Genomic DNA, 9,568 nt, shown 5'->3' with positions numbered 1-9,568 from the left:
ACAACAGAAACATATGCGGGTCCAAGGCATGTCTATAGAATTACAACATTGACTCTGTTACATAAGATCAGCACAACCTCCTACTTTACAATGAGGTAAATCTGCAAATAAACTCCAGAAGAACGACTCGTAGTCTAATCCTATCACGAACTCTATTTGTAGAGTATTTGACTAGCTATAGGGGCTATGAATAGATTCTAGCTAAATAGGAGCTAGGTTTAGGAACCTAGTTCCCTTCTATGGCTAAACTAGTTTTTTCTCCTTGTTGGATGTGGCATCCGACTCCTCTAACGGGGTCCTGTTTCTTGAAGTAGTTGTTGACTCCTCGGCCTTCAAGTTGCACTTGTAGATCCTCCTTTGATGTCTCCATATCTAAGCAGGGGATTTAAGAGTGGGATGAGTACGAGCGTACTCAACAAGTTCATTATAGGAAAGAGGTGTTTAATGCACTAGCTACGACATTAGACCGGAAAGTCTAATACCAATGCAAGTTTTCATAACGATTTCTTCAAAAGGTTGCTTTTATTCGGAAGAACTATGTCCGTCGGCCTTCACCGGTTTACTAGAACTTCATGGAGCTCCTTTCCGGCAGCGTTCGCAGTTCCATATCCCGGAACAGGGAGTGACGAGTCACGGTTCTTTACACTCTGCAGAGGTGTGTTGCTTTACCCATAAGAGATCTTTACCTTGGTGCCAACCGAGCTTAAGTTCTCGTCCACACTTCCTTTGGTGTGAGGCCCGGTATAAGGTCTAGCCAATCATGTTCCTCCGCTACCTCGAACACCCACCCTTTGTTGCATGCCCCGACCACCGGGTCCACGCCGGTCCCATTATTCCCGTAATTTCGGGGTGGACCCCGACCACGACGACAGTGCTCGGGCTCTACCATACACTCCTACGCCGGTAGCTGCAACCCATCATAGACCGCATTACCGTGGGGAATTAGAATGGGATCCCCACCCTCCGGTTGTTCCGCAAGACACAACCGCTACGGCAAGCAATGCTTTACCGTGGGGAATTAGAATGGGATCCCCACCCTCCGGTTGTTCCGCCGGATACAACCGCTACGGTAAGCGCATCCGTTGATGAACGAGAGGTGGAAACACTTTTGACTACTCCGTCCCACTCCGGATCTTATGGTTAACACGGGTATTACGGCACAAGAATCACTGGCGACATTTGTTGTTTAATCCTAGATGGATATAAACCCGTGCAATGGAACCTCCACCATATCAACACAATCCATGGTTCCATTGCCCACCACATAGTCATATTCATAGTTATGAAAGTAGTGGTTTTGATTTTTATGCAATAGTGATAACCATAATACTTTGCAAGTAATTTGATAGAAATACTCAAATGACATGAGCAAGTGATGAACTTGCCTTTCTTGACTGCAACATTATGCAGACAAGGTCTTCGATACGCAATAACTCCAAATTCTGAAATAGCATCATCGTCCGGTAAGGACGATGTTTAAAAGATTGCCAAGGATGCAATAATGCATAAGTATGAGATGCAATTGCTCTAAGCTTGACCTAACCCCGATGATTTAGGATTAGTGAGTTGAACTGATTGGTTTAGGGTGTGTTGCACTTTTAGAGTGGTTCACAAACAAGGTTCTTATTAGGGTTGTGTTGTGTTAGAATCATAAGCAAGTGGTAAAATGCATAGTAACAATCATACCCACCAAGGGATAGTAGTTGTATAATAAGTCAAGAGCAGTTGTTACTTTTAAGTTCTATAGTGCATGGTTGATGATTACTTATTATATAATTCAAAAGAATAACTTTTGGAGAACATGTTCTATAATAAAGAACAAGTATGATAATTAGGGTTGTGGAGTTCTATGGTTTATTATGGTTTCATCTAGTTTCGGAGTATGTATTAGATGGATCACAACAAAGTTGGATTCATTAATAATTAGGACTTGTATGGTTTTAGTGAAGCATAAGTATCTTAAGCAATTGATGGTTGCTATTATGGTGATATATCTTAGTGGTAATAGATAGCAAGGGTTGATAGGTCCTGTTAGGCAAGGTTGATGACTGCTTCCTATTTACTTCAAAAGAATAACTTTTGAAGAACATACTTCTTAAATAATAAGAAGTATAACAATTACGGTTGAGGTGGTCTAGGTTTTACTGTTGGTTCTATTAAGTAAGGAATAATTGGCTCCTAAATAGGTCTGTTTGATAAGTATCCATCACTCGGTAGGGTTTAGTGGAATATGGTTAGGTAATGCTCAAGATTTAGCATAGTTGCTCCTAAGGTTCATCACAAAGGTGTGATGCTAAGCATGGTTAATTAAGGTTGATATCTCTAAGGATTGGAGCTAGGGTTTGCATTTGGTTGCCCTTATTTGATCAACTAGGTTGGATAGGTATGCATACATGGACTACTAAATTTATTGATAGAAGGGCTCCTACAATTTTATGTGGCATGGCAAGTATTTAATTGCTATTATGATTCTATGTATGAAGATTAGACACCATGATTACATGTGAGGATCTAAGGTTTAGGTTTTTTGGAGTAAATTAGGGTTCAAAATAAATAGTGGAACTAGGGTTCCAATTTGGATTAGGGTTTTTTAGGAATCACATGAAATGAGAAGGTTGTAATATCATTTCATATGAAATTAGGTTTTGTTATTTACCATGTAGTTCTATGATTAATAACTTCATTTTAAGGTTGAAGTTATTAGTAACTTGGAAGAATAAAAATAATATTGAATTTGGCATTTTATTATTTTTAAACAATTAATAATTAGGGTAATTATTAATCAGGGTTTAAATCTCTCTGATAATGATTTAACAAAATAACAAATAAATAAAATTAGTTTTAATGTTTTCTTTATTTATTTACTGTTTTTTATTTAATTTGGACACTTTTCTTAATTATTGAATTTTAATTCAATTATGAACAAGAGAAAATGCTTAAATAATAAGTATTAAATACTTAAATTTTTATTACAAATAAAAATTTCATATTATATTTTTATTGGATAGAGTTTTCTTTTCTAAGAATTTTTATATCTCATTTATATTTTTCTCGACTTAATTTGAATTTTCTAAATTCATTTGAAGTTGCAGACAATTTTCCGGAATTAGATTTAAATGAAATTACTAAACACACACGTGTCCGTGCTACCCACAGCACACGGACAAGTGGGCCAGTGCCACGTTGGCTGCCATGGTGGCGTCGAGGTGGCAACCATGGCCACCACCGGCGGCCAGTGGTGGACGGCGCCGGCGTTCCCGTGGTCCCGCGAAGTCGTGCTCGTGCTTGTTGGAAAGAGGACGCCGAGGCGAACCTCATAGTGGTGGCGCCGCCCCGCTATGGTCGTCGGAGCTTGGCCGGCGGCGGAACCGAGCGGCGGAGCTCACGGTATGCACGCCGCGGCGAAGCTAGGGGACGCAATCAAGCGGGTTATGTATGCTAGGAGGGTCAGTGGCTCACCAGGAGCATGATGCGCATGACGGCGAGGTCGGAGGTGGCCTCGTTCGCCGGAATTCGTAGCTGCCGGTGCCGGAGAAGATGATGGTGTTGGCGTCGATCTCGGGCACCTCAGCTCGATTCCCTTCGTGGGCTGAGCTTGTCGAGGACGGCGGTCACGCCGGGTGTGCCCGGATCGGCTCGGGGAGGCTTCGGTCGCCGGCGGTGATGGGGACTCGGGGCGGCCGGTGGTTTCGGCATGTGGCGAAACGGAGCGGAAAGAGGAAGAATCGGAGCTAGGTCTTCGTCTAGGTTATTTATAGGGCTCCGTAACTCGCCTCGTCACGCAATCGAGCAAGGGGAGGTCGACAGCGAGAGAGAGGAGGAGAGGCACGGCGTCGTGCTGGCCGGCATGCGGGAGGAGAGGATGAGGACGAGCTCCTCCAGCTATTTTTGGACGAAGGGGTACCACGGGCCAGGTTGGGCTGTGCTGGGCCCGTGCTTGTTGGGCTGCTGGTGGGCTCCTGCGGCCAGGTAAGCTAGGTAAGTCCTTTTCTCTCTTTTTCTTTTCTCGTTTTCAATTTTCTATTTTGTATTTCTTTCCAATTTGAATCTGATTTGAATTCCTAATTCATTTGCGGGTTTCGAGTGGGTTGAATTTGATTAAGTTGTAGAACAATGATTATTACACCATTCCTTCTATTTAGAACAAGGGTTTTATTTTTGAGTATATTCCATATTTTTAGGCTTATTTAAAATATCAATTAATCATGAATTTAGGTCCTCATCTGGATTTCATACCACTTTTGTGAATCAATTTATTTGGATTAATAGAGTTGATACTTTGAACTCAAAGTATTTTAAAGGTGATATTAAGACTTGGTTTCAATTTAGGGAATTGGTCACTTGCACATGATTATATGTGAGCACCAATATATTAGGGTTTTAGAGTATCTATGATAAACTCCTTGTTAAGGTTAATACTTATCATTATCTTTGAAAGTATTTATGTAAGTATTGTTTCAATCATGTTTGATCTTTGGTTACAAGGATAAATGATTGATTACTACACATATGGTTCACAAGGTTTTTCTTATGTTCAAGAATTGAAGCATAAGACTTGATTAATGTGCAATACTAGGGTTCTAATGTTATTTACCTAATGGCATATGGTTTGGAATCTCAATTATGGCCTAGGTTTATATTATGATCACCATAGTGATACATAAACTAGGGTTGAAGTTTAATTCTAGGTTGTGAGATGAGATGACACCATATTGCATGAGCTAGGGTTAATCTCCCCTAACCATGATAAGATGGTTACTTGCTTAATATTTCATGTGCTTCTCTAATTACTAAGGATTTTAGAATTGGTTTTATCTTCCACCAATTAACTTCTATTATTAACCTCAATTTATCATTGAAGTAACTATATTGATTCTAGTTCTTTTTATAGTTAACTTTGGTCATATGAATGGATGATTTCTCTCCATTTAAGTATGGAGTTTTACTCTAAGGTTTTGCTTATGTTTCTTAGATGAATAATGAGTGGAATGTATATGTGGTAGAATTCTACTTGTGATCACCAAGTGGTTCACAAGATAAGGTTAGGATATAAGCCTATGGTTCTACTCAAGGAATGATGAGGTGGTTAACTAAATATGTGGTTTGCCTAAGAATTCTACCTTACTAGCTTCTGTAGCTTGTTCTTTAGGAAATCTGATAAACCTGCATCTTGTGGCATGCCTCCACCTCCTAGCTGCTTCATCTTGATCCTAACTATTTTATGGAGTGGCTCAATGTGTTGGTCTTCTTGCATCAAGGTGCAAGATGATGAAATGGATGAAGTGGGAGGCTCTTTTTATAGGCTTGGGCATGCTCTAGTAACATGACACCTGGGTGGATGACTCTTGCTTTAATTGGATGAGTAAGGTGCTTGGTTGTCATGCTCTCATCCATATCAATCCTTAAAGCATGAGGTGGTATAGCTTAGGATTCAAGCTATGTAGATATTTTCATCCTATGTGGCATTGAGATTATCCTCTCATGTGATTTATTTTTGGATAGCCAAGTGGCTTTTGTTACTAAATATCTTGTGAATGATTTTATGCTTGTGGTTGAGTCACTATATCATATGTGATTGTATTTATATTATTATTTGGATCAAAATATCAAAGGTAAGGATTATACCCCAATTTTGAATGGTGATGTTTGATTTCACCAAGGCATGATCATATGAGTTTCAAAATACTCATAGTTTATTTTATTCAAATAGTTTGAACTATAATTCGTAATGTAAACGAATTTAGTTTTGTGATATTCCACCTATTTAATAAGTTATGATTGAAATCGAAGGTGTGACTTTTATGCACTTAGGTCCTTGTGTTTTGCTATATTTGGTATTTAGTTTTAAAGTGAATTCAATTGTACCTCAAGGTAGTTGCTTAACTTTTAAGTGTTAATAATTTAGAGTGTGCTTCTTATCTCTTTAATGGTTATATACCTCTCCCATCTCTAGGGTTTAATGATAAGCTTTTGTTGGTGTTAAGTTCAAGAGTTTAGTTCTAGAAATACCCTGAGGTTAATGGTAGGACTATTTATTTGTTTAAGACATGGAAAAGAAAAGTTAAGAATAGTTTCTCCATTTTATTGTTACTTGATTTCCAATTAAATGGATGTTCATATGTTATGGCAAGGAATACCATGTTATGATCTTTTATAAGATCAAGCAATTGATCATTGATTAAAGTGTTGTTGTGTTGATTATTAGTTCCATTTGATCTAACCCCTTAGATCAAATCATCTCTACCCAAAACAAGGTTTTAACAAAGTCACATTGAGGTTTATAGCGCTTGACTTGATGAGCTACTTCAATTCCACCAAGGTCAAGTGAAACTTCGATTACTCGTGATCTGTTTTACTTTAAAGCGCGAAAATTCCCCAGATTTTCTATGCATGAATGCAATGCACACATCTGTTTCCTCTATTTTTGTAACCCCATTACCTGGGATATTACACGTGTGTTCCTATTTAGTCGCGTGTGCTCGTAATGAGAAACTTGCGCGATATCTTTTGTCCAACCAGCCCGTTGCAGCGGGGCCTCGAGGGAAACTACTGGTGATTCAGGTACTCCTTTTAATAGAGTACCGGAGCAAAACATTAACACTCCGTGAACACACGTGATCCTCACATCAAAGCCATCCCCTCCGGTTGTTCCGATTATTGTCCCTTCGGGGCCTCGGGTTCCGGACAATGACATGTGTATACAACTTGCAGATATGATCAAGAACAATATATAAAGCATCATCATGAAAACATAATATGTTCAGATCTGAGATCATGGCACTCAGGCCCAAAGTGACAAGCATTAAGTATAACAAGTTGCAACAATGCATAAAATACTCACAATGGATACTAGGCACTATGCCCCGAACAATTCTAATGCTATTACATGAACGAACTCATCCAATCCCGACCATCCCCTTCATCCTACAGCGAGGGAACTACTTACACATGGATGGTTGATGGAGAGGCGTCGGTGATGGCGATAGCGATGATCTCCTCCAATTCCTCGTCCCGGTAGGGTGCCAGAACGGAGTTCCTGCCTCCGAAATAGGGTTTTGCGAGGCGGCGGCGCTACGGACTTTTCTCTGGAATAACTTCGAACCCCTGGGGTTTTCTCGTGACGAGGATCTTATAGCCGAAAGGGGAGGCCGGAACGACTAAGGAGTTGGGAATACAACCCCCAGGCGCGGCCAGGCCTGGGCCGCACCTGGGCCATGTATTCCCAGCTCCAGGCCCCCTGCTTTTCACCTTCTGGCTCCGTGAGTTCCCCGGGAAAATAAGGCATTTGGGTATATTTCTGGGATTTTTCCCGAAAGTTGATTTTCTCCACAAAAACAAGACACCAGGGCAATTCTGCTGAAAATAGCGTTAGTCCGCGTTAGTTGCATTCAAAACACACAAGTTTGAAGGCAAATAATAACAAAAAGGTTCGGGAAAGTAGATACGTTTTGGACGTATCAACTCCCCCCAAGCTTAGCTTATTGCTTGTCCTCAAGCAATTCAGTGACAACTGAGTGCGATAAAAGACTTTCAGGAACCTATTTGTTCCATAAGATGTATATACTCTCACGGATGATCAAATAGTTAGCTAATTCATAAATAAGGAACATGTGAAACAACATAATCAGCAGTAATGCAAACCATGAATGGATACCAATAGCAATGATAAGCAACATGAAACGTAAACAATTGAAAGATTGCAATAGTCATAATGAAGTAGGACAAAGTGGTATCTCGCTTGCCCCTATTTGGAAGCAAAACATAAATGCACAGGGTACCTCTGAAGTCCAAAAGAAGACTAGAAGTAAGGATATCGAAAGATGCAAGCATCACAAATATGCAATAAATAATCTTGTCTTGGGGCAAGCACATTACACTAAGAATGACTGACAATGCTTCTAGGAAAGTGCTTTAAAAGAGAGAATGGTGACTAAACATTGCGGTGGTTGAATGGTCCTTTGCAAAGGAAAGCAGGATTAAACATGTGCTAGAGCTTTTCATTTGTAAAACTGAGGTAAAATTGCTTTTTGAGTGGTGGTTGCTTTTGTCAACGAATCGGTAAAAGGGTTTTTGTCATCTTCCATACTAAACAAGTTTGAGAGCGGTTCCGAAATATTTGGACGAAGCCATCACGAGAGAGGAAAAAACGATTAGTAACTTCTTCGTAGTGCATCTGCCTCTGCCACAAACGCAATCTAAGCGCCACCAGCACCAATAACTCAAGCTAGAAGAAGTCAAGTTCCTCAACCTCCTCCAACAACTAGAACAAGTTCCTCGAGCTCCTCCACCTGGTACAATCCTAATAGGTTTAAACATCCAAGAACTATATCTCCAACATTTGAAGTTGAGCCGTGTGTTACACCCAACGCATAACCTGGACCATCTGTTGGCAGAGGGAGAGAGGAACTGGAGCAAAAAGGGGGGAATAGACATGCAAGATGCATCTTTAGTGCCAAGCTACTGCTATTTCACTTGTAGTGGAAACTACTAGTCATGTCACAAATGTCATGTACTTTTATAGATGTTGCAATGTTGGAAAAAAAGTTATGATGTCTGAAGTGTCCTAGGTTTAGTGTTTTGGTTAATTTCCTGGGTTTATGTAATGCTGCGAGCAATTTTGCTGCAAGCATGACATTCTAGCTTGATGTTTATTTACGTTATGTTTATATTTCATTTGCGCATGTCCTAGGTTGATGTTTCGGTTATTTCATTTGCACATGTCTTAGTAAAAATGCCATCAATGGCACGATTACACTGTTGTGCAATTGACCGAAACACTCCTATTACACTGCATACAACTGATCATAAAGTGTGTTGCAAAAGGACATAAATATCAAATTTACTTGCCAAACAGTGTATTGCACACAATTTGTCACAAATATCTCAAAAACTCACCGCATCAACAATTTTCCTTGCACTAAACCTAACACAAATGTCATGAGAACAAACACTAGATTCGTGTACACTATCACCACCCCTCTTCTCTCATATTTGCCTTGAATAGCATCAATCTTTAGTAGGAGTAGTAGCATATCAGAGAGGACAAAGCACAACATTTGCAGCGGCCGGGCCACCTGTTGATGAGATAGTGGATGGACGTACGCACCCCACTACACTAAGGCACCCGCGAAATGCTTTACACGGGCGGGCACGCACAAAAGTACGCAGCTGGTACCGGGGTTGCTTTAGGTACGTGTACGTCCATTTGCCATTTCCATACATGCAGTCAGCTCGGTGCACCAGTAGCGCAAGTAAGCTCAAAATTTCGCCACCGACAAGGACATATCATACGTGGAGAAAATTATTTCAACTTTTTTACGGTAAGAGCATCTCCAAACGCCCCGACGTAAGAGCATCTCCACTCGTCTCCCCGACGAGGCCCCCGAACGACGTTTTTTCCATCCGGACGGCGTAATTTGGCCCAGTCGCGCCCCCGGTTCCTCGTTTTCATCCGGATTTGGGCCTAAATTCATCCGGCGATCCCACGCCATCCCCGGCCCCCCGGGAGCGCTCGGGGAGTCCGGACGAAACGAAAGCGCGGGAAACACCGAGGAAACTTCCGCGCGTC

Source organism: Lolium rigidum, chromosome 6 (assembly GCF_022539505.1).
Source record: "Lolium rigidum isolate FL_2022 chromosome 6, APGP_CSIRO_Lrig_0.1, whole genome shotgun sequence".
Taxonomy (NCBI): domain Eukaryota; kingdom Viridiplantae; phylum Streptophyta; class Magnoliopsida; order Poales; family Poaceae; genus Lolium; species Lolium rigidum.
Note: the sequence above shows the minus strand (reverse complement) of the source record.